This window comes from Apis dorsata, unplaced genomic scaffold (assembly GCF_000469605.1).
Source record: "Apis dorsata unplaced genomic scaffold, Apis dorsata 1.3 scaffold_473, whole genome shotgun sequence".
Lineage (NCBI taxonomy): Eukaryota > Metazoa > Arthropoda > Insecta > Hymenoptera > Apidae > Apis > Apis dorsata.
Window position 1 is genome coordinate 311,957 of NW_006263711.1, and position 8,348 is coordinate 320,304.

Consider the following 8,348-nt stretch of genomic DNA (forward strand, 5'->3'; position numbering starts at 1 on the left):
GAACAAACTTTATAAAATCGAATGTCAATTACTGATACGAAACTCTGTTGTTGAATAATTATTCATTACCAAGACACCACATCCGCAACGAAAACAAATAATAACAACACTTGATCCACGTATCTTCGGTACGACTCCCGTGAGACTATGAGATCACCATAACTCGTCGATATCGCGTAGCGAAATAAATCCGCGGAATAGAATGCAATATAGCGTCGGCAGACGAGTATAAAGACCGCGATTAATCTGAGAATCGCAGCAACGATGACCAGAAAGATGGTAACCAATCCCCCCGGTTTCGTTCGTCAAAGCGTATCATTTCTTATTGGGTCAAGAGTGCACTCCGTTATTTGCCACGGCAACTTGTTTCGCGATAAATTGTTTTTCCAGATATATTTCTGCTCCAATGTTTCCCAATCATTCTTATCTGCCACGACCCGCTTTGTCATCGAATTCTCTTTCTTATTCTATCCCCAGCCTATCACGTGTTAGGCTATCTATTCGTGTAGTCAGCTATTTGTTCCTACATATCTTCAGAGCCGATTTTTCTAATATTATTCTTTGAAATGAATGTGAACGGTGAAAATGGAAAAAATGCGAGGCTTTGCGAGTTTACGGGATTATACGATGTCCCCATGTGGTTGTTAGGTTAGGTGAAGTAGTAATTTCTTTTGGGAGATAAAATATCTGTGGAATATCTGTCTATTTGTAAAAACATTGTGCAATACAGAGATAATATTATAATATTATTTGTGATATTATTTGTGAAAGTGTTCATTGACTTTTTATTATAAACTAACCTCGAAGATAATATAAATTAAAAATCAGATCTTATTGTGTTTGAATCGAGATGAATTATTCAATAATTCAGATGCGATAATGTTCAATAATATAAACTTAGGAATTGTCATTACAATAAAATCTTACAAACTTAAAGATATTTATATAAATAATAGTTAAAAATTATATTTAAATTGTCAAATAATTTAATCAATGTGAATTACCTATGGAATTATACAATTACAATTAAAAAATTTCGTTCAACAGATGGAACGTGTAGATTAAAAATTTCATCCAAATTTTTCGACTTACAAAACAATTTCAAAATTACCACCAATTTTATGCTTCACATCAGCATAAAAAAGAAAAAAGAAAATTCAAAGCTTTTGAAGTATCGTGAGCCGAAATTTAATTCCAAACATCCCAAAAAGTATCCTTACAAAAGAGAGAGAAAGAGAGAGGGAGAGAAAAAAAAAACCACTCACGACGATCGTGATGTAAAAACGTGTAATCCAAAGTGCGGTTGTTCTTTTCGCGTTCAAAGCCAACGGATCGTTATTACGTTTAATTGGACGTGAATTGGCATGCCTAGTAGAAGGGGTAACTAGAAAAGAAAAAAAAAAAAAAAAAAAAAAAAAGGGGTTCGCGAGCTTTCACACGGTTTTCCCTTTCGCAAAGTTTACCGGCCGCTCTTTAAATATGTGCGGTCGACTTTAACACGCCACGGTAAAGACCAGCACGCCTCAAGAGTCCGCTCAAGTACTACTTTTCTTCTTCTAATCTGCAAGTAAGTTGTCGCCTTTGTGGTAACACGGTTATTATAATGCGACCGTATATGTGTATGTATGTGTGTCTAAGCAACGTTACACACACATGCAATAGAGCAACGTGCACACACCGGCACGCCGCTAATAGCCTCCTCTAGCGGCCCGTGAAAAAAACCACAAATCCGATGGTTGCTGGGAAATTAAGGAACATTTAGTATATAGTATGGTGTAACGAGTGGTTTCACGCTTGAATTTCTTCCGCGTGCTGGTACACTTAACCTATTATTATTAACGAGATATAGAAAAATACGTATTGAAACGGGTGCAATGAAATGTAATATTGAGATTTTACGTACAAGTGTTATTCTGTTGTTTGAAGATTTGGTAAGAATGTGAAAAATATCGAGGAAGATTTTTATAATAATGTCCGTTGAAACAGTGGAAAGCCATGTTCGTTTGAGGCAGTTTGTTTCTCGATCTTTTTTGAATTACGAGTTCTTCAATCTGAAATAACGAGAATTTTAAAAATTAATATTATTTTATATCGAATGATTAATACATTATAATTGTGAAAGTATCATTCTGATACTTTGTAAAATATGACATGAAGAAAAAAATAAAAATAACAGAGACTTTTCAAAAAATACTTCGTGAAAGAAGCTTGAAGATCGTGATGCACAGTGATTAGATGATGTAAGAGAATATTTTCAGATTATTGTTAATTAGTTTTTCGCATAGAAACTTAATGATACATGATAAATAAAATTAATAAGAGAAAATTTGAAATGTTTATTTTTAAGTCCTTTAGTGTCCTTAGTGATGATATATTATAATTGTTACAATTGACAAGAAATGTGATGTAATGAAAAGTGAATTCAATAATAATGAGAAAAAAAATATCAATTAAGTCTCCTATGACATGAATCACCGGAAATAAAGAAACTAAAGAGACAGATATCTCCTTAACTAATAATAGTAGCTAATAATTTATCAATCAGGATTATATAATTGCATAAAATATTTCAATGCCAATCAACAGTTGATGATATCAGCATTGATTTAAACGCTTATTTTTATGTAAGAAATTATGTAAGAAATTTTTATCTAAGAAACTATTAACTATTTCTATTCTAATTTAAAAAATTTAAAATCAGTTGTTAATAATATTCTTAAATATTTGAAATAAATTTAAAAATTATATTTCAGCGTTATACATGCGATTTTGTTTTCGCATCTTTATTTTGCGTTTTATTTATCCAGTGACGATACTTAGATGATATAAGATCGTGTGCATCCTGTCTACATGCACGCAAACACTTATTAGGAATTCACTGAAGGCTGAGATAAAAAAAGATAGAAACATCTTACCAATATTATTTGACATTGAAAATTTTTATTTGTAACTTTTCAAATCTTGAATTATTCATCTTATATTCCAAATTTAAATTCTATGGTGTATAAATATCTTTAAATATCTAAAAGATGAACTAATGCAAATTGAACATCGTATAATTCTGAACAAGACATTCATAGTAATATTAAAACTATTTGATTTTCCAAAAAATATTTCTAATAAATAGAAATTTACTTTCTTCCAAAGGAATATAAGGATACTTGATTAATTGAATTTTTTTAGATAAAAAAATTGAGGATATATGAAAATCAACTTTTTTCTAAAAAAAAAAAAAAAAAAAAAAATTTTTTTTTTCCAAAGGAAAATAAGGGTTCTTGGTTAATTGAATTTTTTTTAAAAAAAAAATTTGGGAAAATAAAAAAAACACTTTTTTTCAAAAAAAAAAAAAAAAATTTTTTTTTTCCAAAGGAAAATAAGGGTTCTTGGTTAATTGAATTTTTTTTAAAAAAAAAAATTGGGGATATATGAAAATAAACTTTTTTCTAAAAAAAAAAAAAAAAAAAACAATCATATATTTTTCGATACAAAATTATTTCCTATCCTATTTATAAAATTGTATTAATTTGGAATTGTTATTTTAAATTTAATTTTCTAAATTTTGTAATTTAATTTAGCGCATGAAGGACAAAAAAATGTAAACCGGTACTTTTGCGTTTATGCTTTTCTTGCGTGAACACATACATATATTTAAATTATATTTTTCTAAAAATAACGAAACATATCTTATCAAAAAGATAAACTCTTGAATCAGCTATTCGGTTCAATAATTCGCCATTAACACTAAATATAAAATATATAAATAACGATAAATAAATAAGAATATGAATTCAAGAAGTTTTATTAAAAATGCATTTATATTCCTTACTTTGCTAAGAAATTTCTTTCCATTTTTTATTCCTCGAAGCTCGATTAAATGCGCGCGCGCGCGCGCATGTCGAATTATCTTGAAAACAGCTTGCTGTACCGTGCGAATTCTCGCGATTTCACAGTTGAATCACGAAACGAAATAAAGAGGCGATTTATTCGACTCCGTTACTCGGAAAACGTGAATCACCAACACGTAATCAGAAACATGTTTATGTTTAAATTTTTTACAAAGTATTTTTCAAATGTTAAAAATTTTTATCGCTAATGATGATTAGAATATTTAATATTGATATAATCGCAATAATCATTATTCAAATGAATTTTCATCAACATCAAATTTCGAATTTTTGAGAAATAAAAATTCAACGAAATCTTCCTTTATATTTAAATTGAAATTTACTGAAAAAAAAAAAAAAAGAATCTTTTCTTGTATTTTTCAAAGAAATTAAATCTCTTTTTTATTATTGATAGATATAAACAACCACGAAAGGGAAAAATGAAAATATGAATAACAATAAAAATAGAAAAATTTTTAGCAGATATAAAGAAATATTAAAATAAAATTTAAATATATTACTACTTTTACTATTAAATATTCTATTACAATTTTTTACAGTTTCTTTATTTAATTCTGTTTAATAATTCCTTTTAGTACCTATATAAATACAATTAACCGAATCATTCAATATTTTGTTCCTTCCTATGTATAATATACGTATTAACCACACAAGTAGAATCCTTACATATAAAATATCTATTTCATTATCTATTTTAATTACCAAAACTAAAACTACAAAATTTCACCTACCAAGTAAAACAAAACTAAGTGCACAACATTTCATCTCAACTCTCATAATCCTCAATTATTATTACAGACAATACCCCAAGTAATATATTTATAAACTTAATAAAAGGAAGAGGAAACATGATGCCGTTGGAAATCCCTATTGTTTCAGAGTCAGACAACCAGAGGGCGCACAGTCGAAAGTATAACGTTCCGAACAAAAACGCATCGGCACGCTCCAAGTGTTCCATAGAAGCGTAAGAAATATTTTTCCAAAGGATTTCGTCCGTAGAAGTTTGCGCATTATTTCTCGGCTTTCTGCCTTCACGAAGAAAATAGGAGGAGGTACAGAGAAAGAGAGAAAGAGAGGATTTTATCCCGGACTCAGTCATGTGCAACAAAGGAGTATTGATATGGACCGTGCTTGTGAAACGGGCCAATAGCTGTGGCCGCCATTGTCACCCGTGGCCAGATCTATACCAAAGATATCTTCTGTATTCTTCCAACTACAAATTCCTCTGGTCAATCTTTTTTTTCTTCCTTTTTACTTTTTTTTTTTTTTTCTCTTTTTAACCCCTCCCTTTCCTATCGCCGTACGTACCTTTGCACTTTTAGCCAGCCTCCTTGGCAATACGTCGATTCCAACATTGGAACATTAAGCGCGTGTAAAGGCTATATCAAAAAAGGAACTTTGTTCTTATTACGAAAATTTAAATTTGGCTTTGATATGCCGATCTTACGTTTACGATAAATCGTTATCATTGATTAATCGTCGTCTTTTTGTAACTTTTTGTAACTTTGTCGTTCGTTATTTTTATTTGTTCTCTCTTATTTAATAATGAGATAATTATACATCATTTATATATTTTGAATAAATTTATCTTTATTAAGATGAATATGTAACTTTGTTGTTTTATCGTATTGTATTTATATTAATAAATTTGTGGAACGTAAATTTATAAATTCGAAAGCTGAGAATTAATTATTTTATAAATTTAAAAGTATACATAGATTAATTATTTTGCTGTCATGTAGATTATTTTGTGAATTTATTCGATTAAAGTTATGAGAGTAATTTTTTGTGATTTTGAAAGTTAAAAAATTGTATATTTTAATATAAATATAATAGAATAAAATACACTTAAAAAAAAATAAAAATAAGAATTTTTTCTTCAAATTTTGATTTATAAATCTCTTGTATCATTAAAAACATAGTAGACACCCTTTTACTAAGCTATGAAGAAAATAAGAGTAATGGAAAAATGGAAAATATTCATATTAATTTTGTTTCCTCAAATTATCGAGATATTTGGAATATTTCTGAACTTAGTTAGAAACTGGCGATTAATTGGGCCGATATCGATGAAATATTTCGTCAGCGCGTGATAATATTTCGAGTTACATCGAACTTAATAACCGGTATGAATGGTCAGCCCGGTAAATCTGTTATCTGTATCAACAATCATGAATTATCATAACGAAATCCGTGCAGAAGTGGATATTGTTATGTCCGTGACACGATATTCAAATGATGAAACAGATTGTAGGTCATCGTTGAATATTTTATGAGTTGTTGCGGGATGGTGAAGTTGAATTTATTACATAAACTTTACACGGACCACGAGCTTACGACATGATACTTGATGTTAAGGTGATAATACGGTTCGTTACGCTCTCTACAGAATTTATAATCATACCCTTGTTCACTTGTGACGCGACACTTTCATTTCGGAATAATAATTAAATCCTTCTTGAAAATTAAATATATTCAAAATGACAATTCAAAATAATGAATAAATTATATGTATTATGAAATTTACAGACTATTGTAGAATTTTAACAAGATTTGTCCTATTTGTTCGGTCATTTTTTCCTTCAACAATTTCTTTTTTGATCTTCAAACATTTCCAACATTCTATCGAACTGAACGAAAGTTCCATTAAAATTTCATGGTTACGTGTGCAGAGAGGATTGATCGATTCGAACAAGTTTTCTAAGTAAAGTTCTGCATAATCGACGGTTCGCCATGGGATATATATTTTTTAAAAGTCAAAGTATAGAAACTTTATTTATAACTTTTTTTTTTTAAACTTCTTTTTTCACAAAATTTAAATTTATATGTTAATATATATTGTTTAGATAGATATTTCCATTTTATCAATAGTGATAATCAAAATATATTATATCGTGTGATTTGATTAAAAATTTTTTCCTTATTTTATGTAATATTATTGATAAAAAATTAATATCTAAAATTGCTATCGTTGTATCGTGAATTGTTCTTGATTTTTTTAAATATTTCTAATATTTTTGTTTGTTGAAACCAATTCCTAAATTATTATTGATAAATTATGATATAAGAAGAGTTTAAATATAAGCATGAAATAAAATGTTATATAGAATAGCAACGTTATGGCTCTCAGTCGGTAACTCAAGCAAATAAATTTATAGAAAGTTTCTTAGCGCATGCGTGTTTCGCACAATTCAATGTTTCCCTCTGTAATTTTCTTTGAATTTGTCTCTCAATGTTTTCCTCTTTCTTTCTTTTTTCTTTCTCACGAAATCACTGAAAGGTTTTATCTTCTATTCCATTATGATTTCATCGCTCGAGTGCTTTTTATTTCAAACGTACATAAAAAAGTCCTTTTCTTTTTAATATTTCCTGTTTTTCTTGACACACCTGAGTCATCAATCTTTTCTCTTCTTTCGCTCTTTTTTCAAGCCTCATATAAAACATATGCAAAATTCGAAAATTTTAAAATTAATATTTTTTAAAATTTAAAAGAGAATATTCTTTTTAATAAGAATTGCATTTTCTTAATGGAAAATAATTAAGAATTGAGATAATTCACTTGATAATTAAACAAACTATTAATTATTTTTATGAATTTTTATTTTGATTTGATTTTTGCCTTGCATAATACATATAAAATTATATATACATGTGAAATTAAATAAATCGATGTAATTTATATAAATTCTTAAAAATAATTTCATAAATTTCGCTCTGTACATCAGGTGCTTGAAATGAATATCTTTGGATTGCTTCCAAATCAATTAATCTGAATCAATGCTCGGAAATTCGATTTCCGATCGGCTTGAATTTCAATAAACTAGGCACGTGGAATTCAATCACCATTGCCAAATTCTTTAATTATTTGATATATCATATCCATTGAATACAATATTATTACTTTTAACTTTAAGAATCGCGAAATCCCTTCCGTTCGTTTCACAATATTCCGTCAAAAGAAGGAAATAATGAAAAAAAAAAAAAAAAAAAAAAAGTAAAAAATTTTTCATTTTCATTAACTCCCTCACTCTCGTCAGATCGTTCCCTTTCATTTTTCTTTCAATAAAATTCGAGTGAATTATCGTTGAGATTAACGCGACAATTGAACGACAGGGTGGCGCCGCATCATCGTATGGCGATTTTTAGCTGCGATATAAATTTCATCCAACTTCCAGGATATTAAGGGGCCCCGAAAAAAAAAAAAAAAAAAAAAAATAGTAAAAAATTTTTCATTTTCATTAACTCCATCACTCTCGTCAGATCGTTCCCTTTCATTTTTCTTTCAATAAAATTCGAGTGAATTATCGTTGAGATTAACGCGACAATTGAACGACAGGGTGGCGCCGCATCATCGTATGGCGATTTTTAGCTGCGATATAAATTTCATCCAACTGACAGGATATTAAGCGGCACAGCTAAAAAAAAAAAAAAAAAAAAAAAAAA

The 8,348-nt window shown here is 28.7% G+C and overlaps 1 protein-coding gene and 1 long non-coding RNA gene across 2 annotated transcripts in view; one reads left to right on the forward strand and one right to left on the reverse strand.

Annotated features, from left to right (window-relative positions):
• Positions 1–1,562, reverse strand: part of LOC102674043 — a 2,840-nt gene extending 1,278 nt beyond the window's left edge. The window contains exon 1 of the mRNA XM_006620083.2: positions 1,266–1,562. The gene's annotated coding sequence lies outside the window, so the exon portion shown is untranslated. The remainder of the gene's footprint in view (positions 1–1,265) is intronic.
• A 2,913-nt stretch (positions 1,563–4,475) lies between these two features.
• Positions 4,476–8,348, forward strand: part of LOC116186157 — a 6,270-nt gene continuing 2,397 nt past the window's right edge. The window contains exon 1 of the long non-coding RNA XR_004151110.1: positions 4,476–4,957. This is a non-coding gene — a long non-coding RNA (uncharacterized LOC116186157). The remainder of the gene's footprint in view (positions 4,958–8,348) is intronic.